Below are 24,144 nucleotides of genomic sequence, written 5' to 3' on the forward strand. Positions count from 1 at the left end.
CCCACACCCTGTCTTGTGAGTACTGTGGATCTTAATATATCTTGGAGATACTGTTGACTGGTTTACGAACAATGCCACCTAAGGAGGTCAAGGGAAGAGCCGACACTGTTGTATTCACGGGAGCAATGGACCAATTCATCAAAAGGATGAACTCCGTTGTAGATGAAAGTATTTCCATCATGGAGCGACGGGTTTCCCAGGAATTGGCTACTGCAAGACGATCCTCACTAGGCCAAATTGCAAACGCACAAACCCCTGTTTCCCTGGGTAATGTTGTAGCTCATGGGGAGATTGATGTTTCGCCAATTTTAGAATTTATCATCCCGCAGGCATCTAATTATGACGCTTTACATGTGACCGATGGGAGTTATTCAACTGTATCAGAGTCATTATTACTATCTCCCCATAAATTGCCCATTGTCCCTAACGTGGTTAAAGTTCACAACACAAGACAACAGAAAGGAGCAAATACCGGGACTATTCCTAAGGTCAAACCAGGGCTATTCAACAATCATGGTGGAAGGAAAAAGAAGGGCGCAAAAAATATTGTGCCAAGCCCAGGCATTGTGGAAACGCCTGTTGTTGTAAACCCCACAAGTAATAGACCTAGGGAACATGATACAAGCATCAGGAGGGCAATTAACTAAAGGGGCTACGGAAGGGACGCAGATTGCTGAGCCAAATATTATTTTTGATACACTAAAACTCCTCCTACATCCTCTTGAAGATAGGCTGAGCAAGATAGAGACACACTTAAAACGGATAGAGAGGGATATCAAGGGAACGTCTGAATCCTCCCTAAAGAATCTTAGCTCCACTGCCATTCACACACTACCGAAGGTCAGGGCTACCATTACCAAGGCCCCGGCTGCTCCCGGGGATCCCCCAGTACCAAAAATAACTGAGGTGACCCCCGAGGCAGCCAAAGACAAGGATGCAAAAGATACCAAAGCAAGTAGGCCAAGTGAAAGTAACACATCTCAGGGTTGTAATGAAAAAAGTTCTAGAGCGGAAACCATTGTAGATGCCATAAATCTACCCCCTGAGGCTTGCCCATTTGTGGTCATTCTGGCTGGAGTGCCGGAGTTGGGCAAGCAAGAGGTGGAAACCTCTACCACCTTGTGGAATAGGGTTGTCCACTGGCTGGATGTAAATAGACCACTGCCCCCACACATGATGGGCAGAATTCTTACTATTCGGCGGGTACCCTGGGTAGGACATTTGGCAAAAAATATAAAGGGGGATTGTATTTTGATTAATTTTGATAACCCTAGAGTCGTGAACTACATCTGCAATTGGAGGTACCCCAGTCTAGGCACCACCGTTCGCCCCTTCCAACTAACCTATTTTTATCCACCAGGCCATTTCTCTTCATGGGCAGATGATTGGACGACGGTGCATCGTAAGAGGAGGGGGCCTCCAACCGGGGGATGGTTAATGCCATCCCTAAAATTGGATTCTATCCCTACCGACAATCGCTTTAATTGCCTAGAGTCAGTTGATACCCTCCCCCTTGTACCCTCACTGTCATCAGGTCCAGAAGATGGGCATCAGGTATTAAAATGCAAAAGGGTACCTAATTTTAAAGGAGAGGGAACCAGAGATATTAAGGGGGTATCATGTTCCTGCATAGACCAGGTAACGGATCGAATGTTGTTCATTGGCATCTCAGAGCAGCCCACAAGCTATCCAATAGAAGCTGAAAAGGTTATAGTACCAATGATAGGAATAGATTGTATAGACCAATCAGTGGTGGGCGAAGATGACATTATTCTGACAGGGGTAGTTAGAAGCCCAACCCAAACCTTACCACCAAGTAGTAGCAATTTAAACATCGGGGAATCGCTAGTTAAAATTATATCATGGAATGTAGCAGGAGTGAGTGCAAAAATAAGTATTCCTGACTGGAACAATTGCATAAACTCCTTTGACATATGTGTATTACAGGAAACATGGGCCACAAAACCCTTGCACAGAGCTGGATTTAGAACCTACCAGCTAGAGGCAGTCCCTTCTATTAGAGGTCGTGCCTCAGGAGGTTTGTTAATATGGGTCAGCGTATCTCTTAATATTGGTATAAAAAAACTAAACACTGACTCTTTAGATCTACTTGGTTTGGAAATGACCACTGATGACAAAAGGGTGATCAATCTTCTTAATGTATATAATAGACCATGCCCATCTCATAAGGAATCATCTTGTATCAACAAACTAGAGATAATTCTGGACATTTTGGGTTCGGAAGCAAGTGTAATTATTTGTGGGGATATGAATTGTAATTTTGAACCCATTGTAGGCATGCACAAATTGTACGAAGAAGAAGATGTTGCTAATGGAATACCGTCTCTAGTTAGTAATGGGGCGGTTGCTGGGACTATCCTAGCTCTCCAGATTACAAGGGTACTTACAAGCCACGGCTTGAGGGCATGTAATGGGCGCCTGCCATCTGACAGCCCCAAAGCACCCACTTTTTTGAGGCGTACCTGTCAAAGTAAAATAGACTATGTCATTGTTTCGTTGGATTTATGGCCATATACAAAAGACCTGATGGTTAAGGATAGACTTGATAGCGATCATCGTCCCCTTGAAACCAGCTTCTTACAGAGTTTATTAAAGGGGCTGGCAGTTAAAGAGGGAGGACAACTAGCTATTCTAGATAATATTATACTTAGTAATAACTGACGGTCTGTTAAATGGGCATACATCCTAGAAAAAGAGGAGTTATTGGCAAATATCTATAGCTCACTTGCAGAAACTTTTGACACTTATAATCCCCTTGAATGTGAATTTGGTCAATTTTTAGAATTGCACAAAGTCTTTTTTAATAAACTATTAGAATTAATGACAAAAAGGCCAAAAAAAGGGACAGGTGTTGTTAATGCACTGCCTATAGGTAAGCCATGGTTTAGCAAAGAATGCCGTATTGCAAAAACTTCATTGATTGAAGCAGTCAAAGCCAAAAGTGCATTAGTAGTTAAGGAAAAAAGGAAACTATATAATAAGGCACTGGCAAATGCAAAGTGTTCCTGGGATGAAGAGCTTTGGTCCAGCATGTTGTCGGCAGCTAAAACAAAGGACCAGAAGTTATTTTGGGAAATAGTGGCCAAGGGAAACAAAAGGGAGAAGGGTTCTAGAGAGGTCTTTCTTGACGAGGTTACGTGGATTGACCATTTTACGAACCTTTACGCGGCCCAACGGCCCGTAGAAATAGTGCAGGAAGAGCATGCTCTGTCGCCTGTAGATGTCATAACCTTTAACCTACAGGAAACAGAACTAGCTATTAATTCTGTCAAACAAGGGAAGGCCCCTGGACTTGACAAAATACCAGGTGACCTTTTTAAGCACGAACTGGATGTTTGGGCACCATATTTAAACCATTTGTGTAATGCAGTCGCGGCTGGTGAATTAATCCCGGATACATGGAATGGTGCGGAAATTATCACTATTTTTAAAAAGGGCGATAGAAGCGATCCTGCTAACTATCGCCCTATAAGTCTTTTAGATATAACCCAAAAAATCTATGTCAGGCATATATTAAATCGTATTAACACATGGTTGGAAGAAGAATCAGTTTTAACAAAATACCAAGCCGGGTTCAGAGCTAAAACAGGAACCATAGACCAGGTTCTAAGGCTGTGCTGCTTGTATTGGAAATACGTCATTCTCCGAAATAGTCACCTGTACGTGGCATTTGTTGATTTACGAGCGGCATTCGACATTATCCCCCGAGAACTTTTGTGGGAATCATTGAAAAATCAGGGACTCCCAATGGACCTACTAAAATTGGTCATGGGTTTACACAAGGTTAGGTGGGGCCCAAACGGGGAACTAACACAACCAATTCCGATAAAAAGGGGAGTACGACAGGGGTGCGTATTGGCCCCAACCCTGTTCTCCCTGTTTGTTAATGATATCCCGTCTTACAATGAGAGGTGCGATAATGACTCGCCTAGATTGGTAGGTGAACGGGTTTCGTCCCTCCTGTTTGCGGACGACACTATTCTCATTTCGCAAACACCACGGGGTCTCCAGAACCTATTGGAAAGGTTCCAGTCGTATTGTATTTCGAAAGGTTTAGAAATTAATATTAAAAAAACCAAATACATGGCTCTGAGCCCGCATAAAAGTTTTAGAAAAAATCTAATGTTAAACGGCCAGAAATTAGATCATGAGCAGAATTTCACTTATTTAGGTGTATTAATAGACTCATCATTAGCATGGAGACCACAGTTAGAAAAGACAAAAATAGTGTTTAAACAAAATTGTCTCCCAATCTTGAAAAGACACAATAAATGCTTGAATAAGGCAGTAACTCCAGCTCTAGAGCTTTTCAGGTACAAGGTTCAATCAGCAGTGCTATATGGAGCAGAACTATGGGGACCAGTATGTAGAAAGACATTTGAAACCTTCGAGAATAAGGTTTTTAGGGGATTGTTAAAATTGCCTACTAGCACCCGGTTGACACCCCTTTTCTTGGACATGAACATTAAACGCATGGACCAACATGCGATATTAAGACTGTTATTGTTGTGGGTCAGATTGTGGATAACTCCCGAACTGTCTGATTATAAGGAGGGGTTGAAAGAAGTAATGGATCTCGACAGCGGTAGCAGAATCTATTGGTTTAAGCATGTAAAATCCTGGTTAGCCAAAATAGGATTATCCCATTTCTGGAGTGATCCAGAGGCTATGAACGCGTGCTCCAGGAAAATTGTCAAATTGTCATTCTGGTCGTACATGAGCTATGATTCTGCGTATATAAAAACCCATGGTCCCTTAACTGAAATTTTTTTATTGACTTAAGATTTGGCACTTTTTGAAATCTTTCTGGATGAGATCCAGCCTCCTTTAGCAAAAGCTTGTATATAAGGATGTATGACGTTACAACGCAGGCTATTACAACGCCTGCCTTTACAACGCGGTTTTTACATCGCATACCATTACAACGCATAGCGCTTTTGGGTTTTGGATAGTGAATAGTTTAATTTACTATTCCAACTCCAGTCCCCGTGGACACTAGGGAAGGTTATTGGATAGTAAATTAACCTATTTCCTATCCTAGAGCGCCCCCCAGCACAATGCGTTGTGATAGTTTGCGTTGTAATGACCGCGTTGTAATGGTAGTGCGTTGTAAAAGTTTCGTTGTAAGTGATGTTTACCGTATATAAAATATTGATATGGAACATTAAGAACTAAGGAATTTGAAAAAAGTTGGGCGAAGTCAAACAGTGATCTATGCACTTTATGTACTAATAACGCAAGGGAAGATGTCCTACATATCCTATTTTTTTGCTGCAGTTATGTAATACCAAGGAAAAAGTGGATAGTGTCACTTTGTTGCAGTATTGGCTCAAACTCCTACAAGGAGGCCGGCAGAATTTTAAAAACTGACACCAGTCAGGTAATTGTGTTCGGTCTTAGTAGATTTCTTCTTGCTGCTAACTTTATTAGAATAAAGTCGGGTCTACATTTTTAAACCTTAAGGTTTAATTTTTATATTTCTCATGCTCATTAAACATGCCAAAATGCGTAGGATCGCAAGGCATCTAAACTATATTGTGAAGTACACCAACCATGTATTACTTTTTAACATTTCGTAGTGTATACGTTTTAAAATTATGCCTTGATGGTTACCCATTTAACTACTTTTTATTATGTAAAAAGGTTGCTTATATTTTAATAGTATATTTATTTAATGTGTGATGATTCTAAACCATAATTATAAGATTGTTATGAAATTCCACATAAACAAGATGATGTATACCGGGATGAAAAGAGATCTAACTACCATGTGATATCAAGTCGATCTCCCTTACCTACTCTGTGTTTTAGAAAATTATAAATTGTATGAAATGATTTTAATTGTGTATCTTTTATGATGCTATTGCAACGAAATAAAGATTATTGAATTGAATTGACATACCACCGGATTCCTCAGGAGGTCTTCACCAGGTTGGAGAGTGAGAAGCGAACCCTGCTGTGAAATGAGGGACACCCCAGAATTTTCCTGAAGACACTACAACGTAACTCATACAATGGGGGAATACCCCTTCCTGATATGGAAGCATAGTACTAGGTGGCTCATCTAACCAATAATAATGACAGGATATTTGCCCTAGACCACTTGCCTTTCAGGCTTTAACTGGCGAAATGGGGGGAACGGGTGAAAGGGGGAAAGGGTTTTTTACATGCACTACCTATACATGGGAAGGGGACACAGTGTCTTTTCCAGGCCACCCAAGTGACCACAGGAGGATGGGCAAAAGCCACAAAATGCCTGGGTTGGTACCATAAACCCACATAGGAATGCCTTTGTAGGAGGGGAACTGGCTCCCAGAGATGTAGGAGCAACAGGGATTTAAATCCTTGGATCTCATCGAAATTTCCGAGGAAGTGGATCTGTTAGAGCGTGGCATTATGCCATTCTCTTCGCTGCAACATGAATATGGAATGAATGACAACCAATTCCTAAAATTTGCACAGATACGGCATGCTTGCAGGCCTAGGGGCTACCTGGGGAGGGCATTGTGGAATTTTCTCCATTGGAAGAGTGGTTGTTGACAGACCACCTGGGAAAGGTAGGTCTCTCTAACCTACAAAACATTGAATAACAACATGCCTGACAACTTGGGTAGGCTGCAAGAGAAATGGGTGTGCAATGTGGGAGACCTGGTAGATTTAGATTGGGAGGCAGTCCTGATGTACCAGAGGGAGGTGGCAATAAAATCACAGCAACTCTAAATCAATGAAAATTCTTCACAGAGTCCACCACGATAGATGAAGGTAACACAGCATGGGAAGGGTGCAGTACTCAAACTGTTTGCGGAGTAAGGAGGTGGCCGGATCTTTTATTTACACACTCTGGGGCTGTCCAAGAGTATTGGAAGACGATTACTGGGGAACTCAGTAACATAATTAAAGAGTGTATCCCACTAGAACTGATTTTTATTCTTTTGTGGGTCCCTAACGACGTCGACCGTCCATGAGCCACGCTATAATTGTATGGCCTAGGCCTGGTTGTAGCAAAGAGGAATATATCCATGAATGGGGTATGGGGGTGTGAGTGAAAGTGTCTTACATAAACACCCTCCAACACCTAGTAAATTAAGCAATTAGAAGAACATAGGTCATAACCATATCTACTTGACATGAGCATGCTTTCCACTAGGAGAATGAGATTACACACTCGATCAACCTAATTCAGACCACATGTTTGTTCTTATGTGAACACCATCCCCGACTTGAACAATTAAGTAGCCCACAACTAACCAATTAAAGCCCATTTGTATCTCTACACTTAGGTAACACAATGACAGGGACAATATTCAAACCTCTCTTAGCAACCTAGGTAAGACTCGCGGCCCCACCCCTGAAAACCTAAAGGCTCTAACTCATTCAGAATCATCTACCCACCAAATCTGTCTAAAAATGCCTCCAAAAACCTGTCTAAAACACAACTTGTTCAAAGACGTACCCGAGACTCAATAGCAGAGCTTTACTACTGTGCACAAAAAGCTAGACAAAAAATGGACCTCGTAGGCGTCGGCCCGCAAACTATAAACAAGCATTTGCAATGCAATAGGTCTCGCATTAGGAAAGTTTGAGCTATTGGTCTTGTAATTACATTTTTTATTTGTGTTGGTTTTGAAAACAGCTAAATTAATAGCTTTGTCATTTACAATGCCAATACTTTTAACTTTTGCAAATGTGACACCTATAGCATTTGTAATGCAACATGTTTTGTATTTACGTGACTTAGATGTATTGATATTACAAATAACAATAGCTTTTAATTTTTTTAAATAATTAATACTTAAATAACAGTTATTGTAATTTATAATGGCAATAGCTTAAACTTTTGTAAATCACATGCCTTGGGAGGAATGCAACAAATGAGCTGCAGCAATGCAAGCACCATCCTATGATTGTGCATGGCTGCAGTGGCAGCCTCTATTGCTGTCTCTATTCTGCTGGTTGGGTTTTGAACTGCGGTCTCTTTTCTTCTCTGAGGACTATCAGCACAATTTGTCAAGGGTACCTTGGAGGTTTTTATAGGGTAAAGCTAGATGAAACATTACTGAAATAATTGTAAAATTATAGCAAGCTGAATCAATGTCAGACGCCTTCTAATTGCTCATATCAGGGACAACTCTAAAGAAACACATTTTATGTCCGCTTTATATTCTGCTGCACCTACACATTTTAGATTGGCCTCTGTGGCTTGCGGGGGAGGACCTTCGTCTTTTCCAAAATAAAGCACATTTGGTAACTAAGCAACGAATAACCGCTTTGAGCTTAAAAGCAGAAGAAATTACTTTTTTTCACACTTGTGGATGTTTTAACTTACCTGCCAATAGCCAGTTCAATTTTTTACTCCAGTCTTAAATTAGTGTGATGTGTTATTGAAGACATTTCATGTTCCCTGAAAAAGCCGTCTCGGTTCTTAAATCTCCCTGTATTTAGACACAGAGTTAAGAATGTTCAACGTTGTTTGAGCAAAGAAGGAAGTAGGCTTTCCATTGTTCATTAATTGACAGACACCACCTTTAAATGCGTTAATAAGCATGTAGTCTGCACTTCAAGGACTGCTGTCATTCTATACATATCACCCAGACATTTCTACACATTTGTAACCTCAGTCTTTTTGCTCATCTTAAGAGCCCTTTAGGCAACATTTTGTTAAAGTGAGAGGCTTCGATTATTTTAATTTCCGAGCCTAATTACATAAAAGCGTCTGAGACCGTTACCCTAAATTCAGAATTCCCCCTTGTGCCTTTTTAGTATAGTAAATATAGTTGTGACGAAAAGAAAGACATCTGGATTTTAAAAGAACTTTCTAGTGGGTTGAAAGGACTCTTCTGACATTCAAAGCCCGGTCATGCACAGGTAAGTATTAAAATTCCGGATCCGTCATTAGGTCCAGTTAGTTTTTTTTAACCAATTATTCTTCTGGTTTAAATGTGATTTCTGATCTGTGTTTACTAGCTTTTCAGTAAACACATTTTGTCTGTGATTCCAACCGCTGCCCTGAACTATCTCCTGATCTCATCTGGAAAGCCGCGGAATTGTTTTAAACAGACTGTAAGCTGCAGTGACCCATTTTTAAGGTGATTAACTTTGCTTTGTTACTGCTTGGACTCTATGATCAGCGATGGAATATTAGTTCCATTCCTAGCATCATTAAAGGCCAGCCATCCGCGATGAGTTTAATTTGTAATGGTGCGGGCATCACTTTTAATTCATGGAGCAGCAGTCCTAAACAAGAAAACGTGCCTTATAGCAAGACGGAGGGCTTTGCTGTGGGGAGGGGGGGAGGGGGGGAGGAGAAATGAGACTCGGCCGCAGCAGGGGGCGGAGCGGGGAGAGCGCCGATGAGGGAGAGACACGGCCTGGCGGTCGTGAATAGTGTGAAGCAGCAGGGGCCTTTGAAGTGAAGCTAAGCTTCACTTCAAAGGTGTGGGAGGAGTGAGGAGTGAAACAAGTTTTTTTTAAAATGCGGCTGAGGCAGAGCGCACGCTGGGGGAAGCTTGGCGAGACCTAAAGAGGTGTGCTCCCCCTTCGCCAACTCCACCCCTCAGGTGCTGGAGGAGAAGTGAAGAACATTTTTCAGTTTCCACCATCTTAAAGATGGTGGGACTTATCCAATCATTACTAGGGCTATGCCTCCCTCCTTAAGGACGGTGGCAAAATAGTAGGTGTACACATCCCAGGTAAGGAACCCATTTGTCCCTCTATCTGTTACGCCCCTAAATCTAGTGTTTAGGTGCCCCCCGACCCGACACTGAAATTAGATTCCTGATGACCTGCAAAGCCCAGACATCGAAGAGCTGCACAAAAAAAGGAATGAAGAAGGTCCAGTGACTGACTATGCCAGACCTGCCGGCCTGTCTGCTGCTATTTGCCCTTATTATAAAAGTCGACTTGTCCTACAGGCCCAGCGAACTCCAAAATCCTGGGAGGATTGCCTGCCTTGAACAAAGACTCAATCTCCTGTGGACAGTGGACGTGTCCAGAAGAAACAAACTCTAAATAAAAATTAACTGTGCCCTGGGGAATCGCGAAACCGCCTCCGCATCCACCTCTGTACCAAACACCCAATACCTGTGCCCAAGCAGCCCATCTGTCCAGCGCAGGTTCCCCAGCGATTCAGAGCCAGATTCCACCATGGGCTGAGCCCTTCTGGACTCCACCTAGATGCCTACAGCCTCAATACGAAGACTCCCCCTGAACCTGACCTGCCCAGTATGCTGTTCCGATGCCAAAGGACAACCCTGCACCCGAAGCCCCTGGGCTTTGGGGGGGCTTGACCAACGGTGCCTCTACATCCCCTAGCATCAAAATTTTCTAGGGCAGCTGTGAGTTTCCTTCCACCATCTTCCTGATCCGAGCCTGCAGCCTTTCTCCAAAACAGATATCCTCCATTGATTTACAATGGTCGCCCGACGCTGTGTTAGCACTCTGCACCCATCTGCCCTAATGCTGCTGGGGGTGTAAGTTTGGTGGTGCCTTGCCCCGTGCGCTAACCTTAACTCTAGGATATCGACCCCTGACATCACTTTACTAGCTCGTGAGCAGTGCATCCTCAAAACACGCCCATTCTTCCATTCGTTAACATTGGCGTCCCCTGTGCCACAGTCCTGGTACTAATTTGAACCATCACTAGTGTTGTGCTTCCTAAATAGCCCCTTGATTCAAAAGCTATGAGATAGTTGTCTCCCTCAGACTACATTTAGGCTGTCTTAATGCTTAATCCAAACAAATTCAAAAATATATGTACACAGTGGGCTGAAAATAATAGTTTGCTTTACGCTACTACAGCTCATTTTCTTTGCTCAAGTTGGCCCGAGTCCAATATCTGGGGAAGAGGATACTTGGCTTTAAATCAGGAACTGATTCAGCTAAGCAGTCCAGCAGGAGTTACGTGACTAAGAGGGAGGGCTTGGCTTCTGGAAAACATCAGTGTCACTATTTATACGCCAATAAATAATGTACCAAGTATGCATAAAGAAAAACCATCTGTGCGGTAAGCAGCTGGGAACCAAGGTGGCTGAGCAATGGGAAAAATACCGACTAGGACTGGTGACACAAGTAGGGACAATGCCAAAACGAATGTACTAAAAAACAAAACCAGCGGACAGCCTGGAAAGACAGAACCTCGGGAAAGCTACACTAACTTTGTTTCGGCCCAGTTAAAAAAGTGACACTAAATTGTTACTTACGCTACAAGATAATGTTTCCCCATTTAATTTCGAATAGACCAGAGTAAAGGTAGAGCTTACAAAACTTAAGTGAACAAATAACTTCTGGGCTTTGCTTAAACAGATTATTAAATTGAATCATGTTATATTATGGTACCAGTAAGTGTGTAGTGACTGGTACCATGTGTGTGGCATTGTAGCCCTTACAAAGTCTGGGCATCTTTCCTACTCGGTTCTAAATACTGTATCAAAGGGATTTGACTGAAGTTTAAGGCAAAATGCATTGATGCGTTGGGCCACGTGAAAAAAAAAACCATCCTCAACAAAAACAAGCTCGATACAGCAATTCACGAGATTATAGAACGTGCAGACCGCGGCAGCTATAATGCGAAGTAGAACAAATATATATTTCTCTCTGTAGGAGTTATTCTGCATGCCTAATTGCCCAATCATAATCCAAAAATAACTGGTTTGCAAAAGTGTCTAAGAACTATTCTTTAAGGCATAACCGTGTATACAGTGTAGTGGGTTTTCATTCATGAAATGACGGCGCCACCCGCACCTAGGGGCGTGGCGCCCTTAGAGGGCATCCGGGTTGGGAGCCAGTTGGGATGCCCTCGAGGCAGCAACAGGACAGGGAGGAGCCAGTAAAGTTTGTCCAAGTGAGCCTATCACGGGGCTCAGAGTCGTCAGGAAGGCAGGGTCGACCTTCCCCCCCCCCCGAGGGTATAAAACCTCGGGGAGGCACAACTAACCCTCTTTGTCTTCTCCCACAGCTCCGGCGGCAGCAGACCAGAAAAGAATTACGGTGGTTGCTGAGTCGCTGCACGGGGGGAAAGGAGAGGGCCCCACAGCGTAGTCGTCAGGTGAGTGGTAGAGTCGTTGGTGTCGCCTAAACGATGCGTGTAAGGGACAGTAATTCATGCAGTTATTCGTGTTTTTAAATCTAAAAATTTCACCACACGATAGTTCCCGGTTATCTTGTCTAGACGCGCTGTTAGATCGCGTATTTCCACATGAGGGCAGTAGAAGTTTCAATCTGTAACACTTAATAATTCCTCTTTTTCTTCACTCCGAGGAAATGCTTCATGGGACAAAGGAAAGCAGTCGAGGGAATTCCCAGGTCCGGAGGAGCCTAGCCCGGTAACACAGCCAGCGGCCGTCGGAAGGAAACCACAGCGTGGGCGGCAATGGCGGAGGCACAATGGGTATGAACACTGTGGCGGCCATTCCCGGCCATGGCGTAGAATATTGGTTTGATGTAATGAACTTTACGGGGGTGGTACAAGCAAGTACGTTAAGGCACTTTACATTATGGCTTTAAGTTGTCAGGAAAACGGGTCGCATGTGGCTGGCTGAGTAAATTATAAAAATCTGTAGCTTTACCGAACTTGTTACACTTATCCCGGCACCACTAGGGAATAGCCTAGAGGTTCAGTACTAGGCAGTGAGTTTTGAGACTGCTGGTTCGAGGGGGCTATGGGCTTGAAATATGCTTGTTCATTTAGGTCACATTTTACGTGATACAGTTGCAAAAAAAAGGAAGGAATGCTCGAACGTTATAATGTTGCAAGAATTGTAAGTTTATAAGCCTTTTAGAGCTGCTATCATAAGAGATATCATGAGCTGGTTGTAAGCGGCCGTATCCATTCCTTTTCACTCAATGGCCTGGGGAGGTATCTCACTTAAAATACACCATTTCAGCCGGGTTTAAATGGCACTGAAGCGTCTTCGCCACGCCATCAATTAAAGTGGTGTCTGCAGAAACAACCCCTCTGCTTGCTCTAATCCGCGCAATGCATCTCCTGCTCGGCTGCAGTCACTGCCCCAGGCATTAGCTCACTGGAATGGTCGCTGTATTTTTATTTTTTTTTATAGTTTAGATAAGAGTATTTTGGACGAGCTTCATGGAAGCACTCTTCCAAAGCGATTAAGGCGCTCATAAATATCTAGCGCAGGGGAACCGCCACTCGGCTAATTCTCTTTTCCGCACAGATGAAGGAAAGGTCAAGCTTTGATCCCAGAAACGCCCTGCTGGATCACCATATGATTTGTACCTGAAATTATACTGTGCGTATTAAATATGCTACAGTATTACTACACGTGCATTGAAATATTGCGAAATAATGCATACTATCAATACTGCAGATTTACATAAAACGGCTTCTTCTCTAAACCAGGACCAATGACCCGTATGGGAAGGGCACTAAAAAATTCGGCGGCTGGCCTTAGTGAGCGTTGTGTGCACATACTAAATTCATATGTCCGCACGGTGCATTATGAAAAATGCACATCTTGACGGCGCCACCCGCTCCTAGGGTATGGCGCCCTTAGTCCGGGGCATAACTATTCTTTCACCATTGCCCAATTATGTTTTGAATATTGAAACTTCACGAGCCTTCTTACTGTCAGTCTTCCTGGTAATTAAAAATGAATCTGGCTCAGCATTTCAGCATAAATAAACTAGAGCAGATCACGGAAGCGTGGTGCTAAGTGTTTTTAGTAACTCCACGTGAACCAGCGCCTTCAAGGCTATTGGGCGCAAATATTTTAACCACCAGTGGTGCACGTGGTGATAAATATGCAATTGTTAATAAACAGATTTAGGGCCATGGGTAAAACCAGCGGCAAATCACACCGACGGGTTCACATGATATTTGAATCATAAAGAAGTAATCCAACTGGAAAACGTCTTGGGACTTGCCATCCGTTTTCAGATAGACAGGTTTTTCAGGACAGCATCCCTTCCGTGCGCTAAGCTTCCTGCTGGCCAATCGCAAGAGGAAGAGACTTTAAATACGCTTAAACGATATCGAGAGTATTCTGCTCTGCTTCTTAAAAGCTGACCGCTCTGCATCGAGTGTGTTTTTCTTTCTTGTATGACTGAAGCATTGTTTTTACGGTGTGGGCTGATAGGGTGTGCTCAGCGTAATGAAATAAAGCTAATTTCAGACATCTTCAGAGACCAGCAAACTGAGGGAAAAGCGACGGCATCGCCGGAACGTGCATTAGAGCATCAGCTGCATGTTGCTTAACGGGGTGGCCAGTTAAGAGTATCGGCAGTTTACCGGTGCGCCCATTTTAAGTGAGTGACAGAACTCAAACAAAAAACGGACCAGCATAGAAATCCCACAAACACCCTGGGTGTTTTCATTCTTAAACAAGGCTCTTAAATAATAAGTGTTAAATAATTTTGGTCACGGCCCCTGCTGGAAACCACAATTTCGCCGACTCGTTTTATAGGGCTATTTTATTCAAAGGTTGCAATCTTTGGAATCGTGCGAAAGGCCGAGCGCGTGCAAATGCTTATGTTGGCCAGAAAACTTGGATAATAACTTTAATTCCAATCTTTTATAAGACTGTCTACCGCTTTTTCATGTTGCTTAACTGACGGCTCAAGCATGCACGCAATGAAAGCTAGCAGAACTGGGGTTACTTCACTTGAGTACACGTCCACGTAATGAGCTATATATTTATAAATGGGTAGGTGCTTAGTAAGAGAATTCATTTTCTTTTATTCGTCAGTTATGAACAACATAAGACCTTAATTTATATAGTGCTCGCAACAAGTTGCATCACATGAAAATATACACTGTCAACAAGACGTGCTTTTAAGAGCTACTGGCGAAATACATACTTCTCTAAAGTTTCTCAGTCGCCCTAAGATTCACGAAAAGGGAAAAACGCACAAAAGCAACTACTTAAAGGTAAACTGCGTTTACTTAATAAAAACAGCAGATTGTTTATCAACGGCGTTCGTTGTTGCTAAAAAGGGATGCTGTATGTGACACTGAACGCCCAAACAAATGGCCATAACATTTTCAGAGTAAGGGTGAATATTCGGTTGTGGAGTTTGCAAACGAATCATGGCTTAGGGCTTCCTGACATGCACCATAATGCGATATTTCATAGATGCCAACATGTTAAAACAATTAATTTCTATGAAAGGCAAATTAAATAAATTTTGGCTTCAGAAATCAGGAGTTACGCCTGAATAGTGTCAAGTGGCATTTAACACTAGAAGCAACATATTTTCACCCAGGTAGCATTCACCTATCTTCTCAAGGCATCTGGGTTCCGGGCGGGCGGGAAATTTTGGGCTGACCTGCTGGTGGTCCTGGATTCCCTTCCCTACCTGGAAGCCGTTGGATGCCACAGGTGGTGGCAGTGATCGATTATTTACCTGCAGCCCCGTTAATCTGAGGGCATTTTAATTTAAGGGAGAGACCCCTTGGAGAACGGGCGCTAAAATAGAATGATTACGTATTTATGTGTAAGTATTTGGATACAGTTGTGTTCATCATTGATAAACAATTATGTCAAAGAAGTTTACAAATAAAGAATGCCAATGGAGTAATGGGTGTTTCTCGTCTGGGATCTTAGCCCTTGCCAAGCAGCATCCATAATCCTAGTCAGTTAAAGGCAGGTAACTAAAATATTAACCTGCACTCACCCTATGATAACTTGGTACAGAGCATATAGTGACCTGATGCTTTTGCTCTATTAGCTCTTCCGGAGGGACTCCAATACAGATGGCTTCCATTAACAAAAATACTTGATAAACATTACACTAGACCTTTTCTTAATAGTTCAAACCATGTTCTTAAAAGCCGTTATTATACGGGTGGGTTTCAAGCGGTTAATGTACCTTTCCGCATTAAGTACCCATAGGCCCAGGACTATCCCGTTCGTTATAAACCAGTAAACAGTTGATATAGTAAACTAGAGTTTAGAGAGGTATCTGGTTCCGTAAGCAAAGTTATTGTTAAGGCAACGTGATGTTAAAGAAGAGCTTCAACCCTTACCTAAATTGGGGTTGAGTTAGGGTGATCCGTATGGATACAAGGATAGTGTTGTAGATCCTGGGCGCATAGGTGGTTCAACACAAACCCAGGGCCTGTTAATCAAATGCTGCAAGTAGTTGGCAGCTATCATGGTGACACCCCCTGAAGTAACATAGTAAAACATACCTCAAGCCTGCTCTGCAACCTGTTGTGCAGTCTTAACATGCTACTTATACCAGCAAATAAACCTGTTGCCAGCAGATATATTCCTTTAAGGCCGCTTACGTCACCCTTAAGGCAGGCCCTAATCACTAATAGGGCAGGGGCCCTGGTATTTTCAACATAGGACATATGTGATTATGTTTGTATGTCCTGACAGTGAAAAGCTCAAAGTCATTTTATTACTGTTGCATGGCTCATTTCCAATAGTAGCTCTAGGTTACCTTCAGTAAAGTGGCAGTGGATCTCGAGCCGCTTCACAGGCCTGCAATCTTGAATGTACAATTATTCTGAGGATAATGCATGCAAGGTAGTTGGACAAGGATTGCATGTCACTACAGGTATTTGCAGTCAGCCTGGTTGTGAATTTATTAACTATCTACCTCCTACAATAGGAGTGGCAGCCACAGGTCGGCTGGATAAAAAGGGCGAAAAGCAGCAAGTGAGGAAAGCCACTAGGGTGCCAGATACGGGGTTTCTTGGCTTTGTGCCAGTCAGCTCATTACATTACATTTATCTGGATCAGGCCCCCACATAAGCATTATGATAGATGGTGAGTTAACGTTGGGGGCCCAGCGTGCCATCAGCTGTGAATTAACTGGCAGTGGTAAGAGCGGAGGCTGAGTCCCGGTCATACATGAACAGGGGATTGGTGCAGAGGTGGCGCCCAGCAGTGAAGTCTGTTCGGTCGGGGGGGGGGCGAGCGCGCCAGTAAGCTACTCGCCCTGTGGCGGGGTCCCAGGCAAGAAAAAGCTGTGGACTTCCTTTTGGTATGGACTGGCTGCCCCTTGAAAAGGGCAAGCAGTCATTGTGGGGCTCTGGGCTGGCGGGAGAGGGGGGACTGACCTGCTGGTGGTCCTTGACCTCTCCTCCCCTACCCAAGATGCCTTGGTATATGGTTATAACATTGAAGGGGGTATACCCCAGTATGGTTGTCTCATGGAGGCACATTATTTACCTGCGGCTCCGTTGACCGGAGGGCGGTCAACTTAAGGAGAGCAGGCTATCTTGGTTGTGGCCTGCTGGCACAGCCCGAAGGTTAAGCAAAAGGCCCCTTGGAGAGTGGGTTGGAAATATAATAACAATGTACAACTTTGAGATTGATTTATATATATAAGCAAGATGAATAAAGGATTAATAATCCAAGATGAATAAAGGATTAATGACACTGCTGGAAGTTTCAATAAAAGACTACGCGGTGAACGACAACAACTTGTTTCATGTCTTTTATGGGAGGGCGACTCGCACCCGGTATGCACACTATGACGGCGCCACCCGCACCTAGGGGCGTGGCGCCCTTAGAGGGCATCCGGGTTGGGAGCCAGTTGGGATGCCCTCGAGGCAGCAACAGGACAGGGAGGAGCCAGTAAAGTTTGTCCAAGTGAGCCTATCACGGGGCTCAGAGTCGTCAGGAAGGCAGGGTCGACCTTCCCTCCCCCGAGGGTATAAAACCTCGGGGGAGGCACAACTAACCCTCTTTGTCTTCTCCCACAGCTCCGGCGGCAGCAGACCAGAAAAGAATTACCCACCCACCCATCCCTGCAACAAGGAGGAGCTTGGCGGGGTCCCAGGCAAGAAAAAGCTGTGGACTTCCTTTTGGTATGGACTGGCTGCCCCTTGAAAAGGGCAAGCAGTCATTGTGGGGCTCTGGGCTGGCGGGAGAGGGGGGACTGACCTGCTGGTGGTCCTTGACCTCTCCTCCCCTACCCAAGATGCCTTGGTATATGGTTATAACATTGAAGGGGGTATACCCCAGTATGGTTGTCTCATGGAGGCACATTATTTACCTGCGGCTCCGTTGACCGGAGGGCGGTCAACTTAAGGAGAGCAGGCTATCTTGGTTGTGGCCTGCTGGCACAGCCAGAAGGTTAAGCAAAAGGCCCCTTGGAGAGTGGGTTGGAAATATAATGACAATGTACAACTTTGAGATTGATTTATATATATAAGCAAGATGAATAAAGGATTAATAATCCAAGATGAATAAAGGATTAATGACACTGCTGGAAGTTTCAATAAAAGACTACGCGGTGAACGACAACAACTTGTTTCATGTCTTTTATGGGAGGGCGACTCGCACCCGGTATGCACACTATATAGATTCCCTCAAAAGGAACGTCAGAATGAGCATTCAGCAAGGAGCTCGAGTTCTTTACGAGCATATCTTCGTTTTTTTTTTTTTAAATGGGTGGCTTCCGACTGTGACCTGTTGAACCCGAGATAAACGGCAAACGCCTCGCCTAACACCCGAGGCAATATTTCACAAACCAATATTTAAAGTTTTGACGTTCAGATCCTTAAACTAAATCTGAAATGAAAACGGATGCTACTGTCTGTACCGCTTTCACCAAGATTTCAACAAAGTCTTATTTTGAAAAATATCGAAGAGAAGTCGCGACAGGGTTAAAAATCTGTTACAGTTCATAAAATAATTTCAGTTTCAGTGACTGCACGAACGGAGATAACTCGCATTCGGCAGTTACACCGTGTAAAACAAACTAGAAGTTACTGTGGAAGAACAGCAGTTTGTAAGATACGCCTTGCTTTGTGTCGTATCTCACCCGAAAGAATAAAACAAACATTCAAGGCGGGAGAAAACCACTGGCAAACTCTAGCCGTCAACATCTGCCCGCGAAAAATGAATGTTTTATCTGTGGAAAACTCCGCCCCCCTGCACTCGTTCGAAAATGGTGCGGCCCATCCCAGCCATGCTCAGAAAGACACATAAGGAACGTTCCATTGGAGAGAGAAGAGGGGAGGAATTCTAAATGAGGCGACTGAGCAATTAAACCAAATACCCTAACAAACTATTATATGTGCGTGATGTGCCCTTTCCCGGGAAGGGGTTACACCCCACCAAACCCAATGGTCCAGGGTATACAGCAGTACTTTCACTCGCTGCGCGCCACAATAAAGAAGAAACGCGCCCCCGCCTTTGCCCGGTACCTTGCCGAAATGCGCGGCCCAGTGAATCGGGGTCCAGCCGTAGAAGGAGTCCTCCGCAGCCAGGTCGGCGGCGCCATTGGGGGCGCGCGGCGGCTGCAATAGGGAGCACAACTCGTGGAGGTCGCCGTCCCTGCAGGCTTGGTGGAGCGGGAATCGGCTGCTCAGCACCTCCTCGCTGGAAAAGCCGGTGTCGAAGCAGAGCTGGCCTGACATAGCTCTAGCAAGGCCCGTAGGTTCTGGTAGCAGGTGGTGAAGGATGCAGTGAGGCGTTATTTTCCTCTCTACCCTCCAGCTGTAACCAGCACAGTCTTCTCCGACAGCCGGGACAAAGAAAATGATAGGCCAGACCTCCTTGCCCGCAGACGCAAGACGCTCCGCCTCCTCCTGGCAGTCAGTTAAACAAAGCCCAGAGGAAGATCGCAAAGCGCGGCCTGGAACCAAGAAAAGACGTACCTCTGCCCTTCTGTCATGCAACTCGCGCTCAACTTTTTACCTCAACTCCAAGACCTCTGTCGAATTCGGGTGGGTCCGACCAGCTAAGTAGAAAAAGACAAGTCCCCGCCGGGCCGCCGCGCTGCCTGCGACGACCCGGAAGCGGTTGGGCAGCCGGCGAATCCCATCGCGGCCCCAACCGGAAGTCCCGCCCCATCGCGGAGAGAGCGAGAGAGAGCCACGAAGTCTCCGGATTCAGTCCCGGTCCCGAGATGGGGGACCGGGTGAAGAGCGGCCGGGCGCATGGGGAAGGCGGGGCTCTCATGTGGTGAGAGAGCCCCGCAAAGCGCTACCGGCGCCCGAGAGGCAGAACCGCCGCCGAGCACCGCCAGAACAGGTGAGTGTGTTGAGGGAGAGGAGGGGTGAGTGGGGGTGGGGTGTACGCGTGTGTGTCTGTTTGAGTGTGTCTGTGTGTGCGTCTGTCTGTCTGTGTGCACGTGTGTCTGTTTAAGGGAGGGTGCGTGTGTGTATGCAGTGTGTGTATGTGCGCATGCGTGACTGTAGAGTGTTTGCGCAAGGGAATGAGGCAGGAGAGGGGCACAGAGCCGTGCGCGCTCACGAGGTCAAAACTGAGCAGATCTGCGCTCGTGCACCCTCTCCTGTCCACATTCCCAAAAACGGGTAGCAATAGTTGTCGAAGCACTGCAATCAATGCTTTGCATTGAATGCAGGTCGTGCTTCGACCTAAAAAACTACTTTCAAACAAAATACATGTATCCAACTAAGTGAGAATTCCAAATTGCCATGAACTTAAAAAGCAAACTCTTCATATTGATCAACAAAAATGTTAAGATCCTGATACAAGCAGCTGAACACAACCTCCAAACCTTTGATCTTCTCGTTCACACTCAAAATCTGCGCCCCACTGAGCCTAGCAGAAGCTCACAACCTTAATACCTGAGTCAACAAACTGCCACACCGTGCCTCTTTCAACTCAACATCTACCCATCATCAATCTCCAATAACAGCACACAACTCCTGTATGACTCCAACACAATCCTCTCTGTGTAGCCGTGTAGTCAATATGATAGACCATCACAACAACCGATCACTAATGACAAGTATCAACTCTCTCCAGCTTGTACACCATGTCCTTCTGCCCACCAGAGATGTCCTTCCCTCATGCAAGGAATCCATGGGAGTAAACCCAACCCAATGCTATGACAACCGTTTTTCATCGTGGAAGAGGTGTGGCGCCGCGGCCAGGGCGACTGACGCTGGAATCTGGGGACCACGGTTCGATCCCCGGCTCCGGCGGCAGGTTAGCCCAGCACCATGTGACTCTGGGCAATAGCTCGCTTAATCTTCCCGACGGCCCCCCAGCGCCTAGAGACCCTTACGGGTGATTGTGCGCTTTACAAATGTGGACTTTACTTTACTTTACTTTATCAATTCACCCATAATCACCAACCTAACCCACGCTGTCTCATGACATTCCTTCCCACTTATGAAAGACCAAACTTCTCCCAACAGCAGAAACAAGACTAATCACTAATCAACACTCTCCTCACATCCACATCTCTTCCCGAAGAGGCTCAACAGAACTGAACTGACCAGAACTCCTCATGGTACATCTCCCATTCCTCAACTCACTACACTCCTAAACGGGAAACATAATTTACTACGAAGGCATTACCACGAAACTATCTGAAGAAAATCTCTTTTACACTAAGTCAAGAGCCCTCCAAGGTACCACACAACTCAACAAACTCCCAACAATCACGAAGACAAGATAAAGTGCACACAGTGCTTTAAATGGAAAAAAATAAGTGCAGGTACTTACCAAAAGGAGCAGTGGGCGGAGTTTAGGGTGGGGCTAAGGGGGAACAAGGGGCGGGGGTAGCTTTTTGACCGTGCAAGGTTGTATGCACGAAATCTGCATGCATTTTATCAACCGCCTAAGGATTACATGCTGCTTCAGCCTGCCTTAAATCGAACCGGTGGCCTACAGCCCACTGAGCCATCTGTCCAGTACTGGTACTCTTTTGTAACATTCACACATCACTTTTCTCTTGTAACATACTGTTTGCTACCTCTTACATTTTGTTTGCTTTAGATACTTGCGCAAGTGCCACCATTGCCTCATGTAGCTGAGTTTGAGTTTGAGTTTTAAAATATTTCTAGAGCGCTCGTACACCAAGCGGTTTCATGGCGCTAAGCAGTACTACAGAACCCAAAGACAGAAAAGACAAGGAACCAAGGGGGCGATTAAGACGGAAAAGCTTGGGCAAAAAGAAACGTTTTGAGTGCCTTACGGAAGAGGGAGTACTGAGGGCAGGATCTCAAGTGGGTCGGGAGAGAGTTCCAGAAAGCGGGGGCAAGAGTAGAAAATTTGGAGCCACCCCATTTTTTTCGTTTGAAGCGGGGGACTACGAGGAATTGTTGGGTGGATGAGCGCAATTCCCTAGACGGGACATAAAAGTGAATCGCAGACGTGATGAAGGCAGGGGCAGAGCCAGACCGGGCAATGAAAATGATGCAGCCCAGCTTGAACAGGGCACGTTGCTGTATGGGGAGCCAGTGAAGGGATTTGAGGAGGGGTGTGACGTGATGCGATTTAGATAAGTTAAAGACCAGGCGGGCCGCCTGGTTTTGGACCAGCTGGAGACGCCTCACGAGGTACGCCAGCATGCCACAATAAAGGGCATTGCCATAGTCCAAGCGGGATGACACCATCACCAGGAGTATAAGTTTGAGGGCTGAAGGGGAAAAGAACCTAGAGACTTTACGGATTGTGCGGAGGGAGAGAAAAGCTGAAGACACAACCGCACTGACTTGGGAGTGAAGGGAGAGCTGGTCATTGAGTTTAAAAACAAGAGTTTTTACAGAGGAGGAGGGAGTGGGTGGAGGACCTAGGGAAGGGGGCCAAAAAAGAGAGGACCAAGGACTGGAACAACCACCCGTCAACACCAACTCCGTTTTGTCGGGGTTGAGTTTCAGGTGGTTGTGATTCATCCAGTCCTGAATGAAGGTCATAACTGAGTGAAAATTGGATATTGATGCGGGGGAGGAGGATAAAGAAAAAATGAGCTGGAGGTCATCCGCATAGTTGTAAACGGAGACCTCCAGGTGTTGAAGAGCAAAAATAAGAGGGGCAATGTACAGATTAAATAACAAAGGGGAAAGAGAGGAACCTTGGGGAACCCCGCACTGTACTGGTCGGAAGTCCGCCGAATAGTCACCCAGGCGGACTGCTTGGGAGCGGCCACTCAGTAAGGAGGACAGCCAGACTAAGGCCGAACCCTCGATTCCCGCCGCTCTGACACGGGAAAGTAAGATGGCATGGTCCACCGTGTCAAAAGCGGCGGAGAGATCGAGAAGGACCAAGGCCTGGGGATGACTAGTGTCCATACCCTCCCTGAGGTTGTCCAGGACCGATATAACCACGGTCTCAGTGGAATGTGCGGGGCGGAAGCCAGCCTGCCTGGGGGCCAAGACGCTGTTTTTTTCCACAAAGGTGCTCAGAGTTCCTGCTACGTGGCGTTCCAGTACCTTGGCCAGGAACGGCAGGAGTGAAATGGGGCGGTAGTTGGCTGACACCGAAGGGTCGGCGCCGGGCTTTTTTAAGATGGGTAGGATAACCGCCGATTTGAGTGATGGAGTGACAATGCCCTGGGAAAGTGAACTGTTAAGAAAAGTGAGGGGAGGTGAAAGCAGGCAGAGTAAATCTGTTTCATAATGTGTGCCGGGCAGGGATCCAGAGGGGAGCCAGACTTAACCAAGGGGAGGAGAGAGAGGAAGGAGTCAGGTGTGAGAAGAGGAATAGAATCCAGACGCGCGGCGACTGGAGGGCAGTGGGGGCTAATGAAGGAGGGGGTGGGGAAGGGGATATTGGCTTTAATCGCGCTGATTTTATCAAGAAAGAAAGAGTTAAGGGAGTCGCAGAGAAGCTGTGAGGGAGAGGGTTTAAGTGTGGCCCTATCAGAATACGCTAGCTCTTGAACAATGGCAAAGATTTCTCTGGGCCGATTTTCGGCGGTCTGAATTTTGGAGGAGAAATAGGCCTTCTTTGTTGCCAAAATGAATTTCTTGTATAGGGCCGAAAGGGTGATATAGTGATTTCTTAAGGTGGGGCAGTAGTCCCGCCGCCAGAGGCGCTCCGCTCGACGAAGATTACGTTTTTGAGTCTTCAGTTCTTCATTGAACCAGCGGTTTGCATCTTTGGAGCGTTTAGATGATATGCGCTTTAGCGGGGCGACTAAATCACAGCCGGCCCGCAGCCATCCATTGATGGATTCCGCTTGTCCAAGGGATGACAGCCCGAAAAGATCCGGGCTGGACGCAGAGAGTGTGGCAGACAGGGAGGCTACGTCCACGCGGTTCCATGAGCGCGCCCAGGTGTTTTTGGCTAGGGAAGGCTTAAGAACTGAACAAAGGGATAAAGAAAAAGAAATAAGAAAATGATCAGACCAAGTACAGGGGGAGATGGACAGTGAAGTGACCGGGCAATTTCGGGACCAAATTTGGTCGAGGGTGTGGCCCAAAATGTGGGTAGGGGCGTGAACAGC

General features: G+C 45.5%; 2 protein-coding genes across 4 annotated transcripts in view; one reads left to right on the forward strand and one right to left on the reverse strand.

The window, feature by feature from the left end:
* The window catches only part of LOC144756179 (E3 ubiquitin-protein ligase TRIM17-like), a 401,785-nt gene that overhangs the window by 333,198 nt on the left and 44,443 nt on the right, over window positions 1-24,144 (reverse strand). The gene's annotated exons all lie outside the window — the stretch shown is intronic.
* The window catches only part of LOC144756180 (E3 ubiquitin-protein ligase TRIM39-like), a 472,432-nt gene continuing 460,263 nt past the window's right edge, over window positions 11,976-24,144 (forward strand). Inside the window, exons 1-2 of the mRNA XM_078645771.1 lie at window positions 11,976-12,064; window positions 12,277-12,406. The gene's annotated coding sequence lies outside the window, so the exon portion shown is untranslated. The remainder of the gene's footprint in view (window positions 12,065-12,276; window positions 12,407-24,144) is intronic.

This window comes from Lissotriton helveticus, chromosome 5_1, assembly GCF_964261635.1.
Source record: "Lissotriton helveticus chromosome 5_1, aLisHel1.1, whole genome shotgun sequence".
Classification (NCBI taxonomy): Eukaryota; Metazoa; Chordata; class Amphibia; order Caudata; family Salamandridae; genus Lissotriton; species Lissotriton helveticus.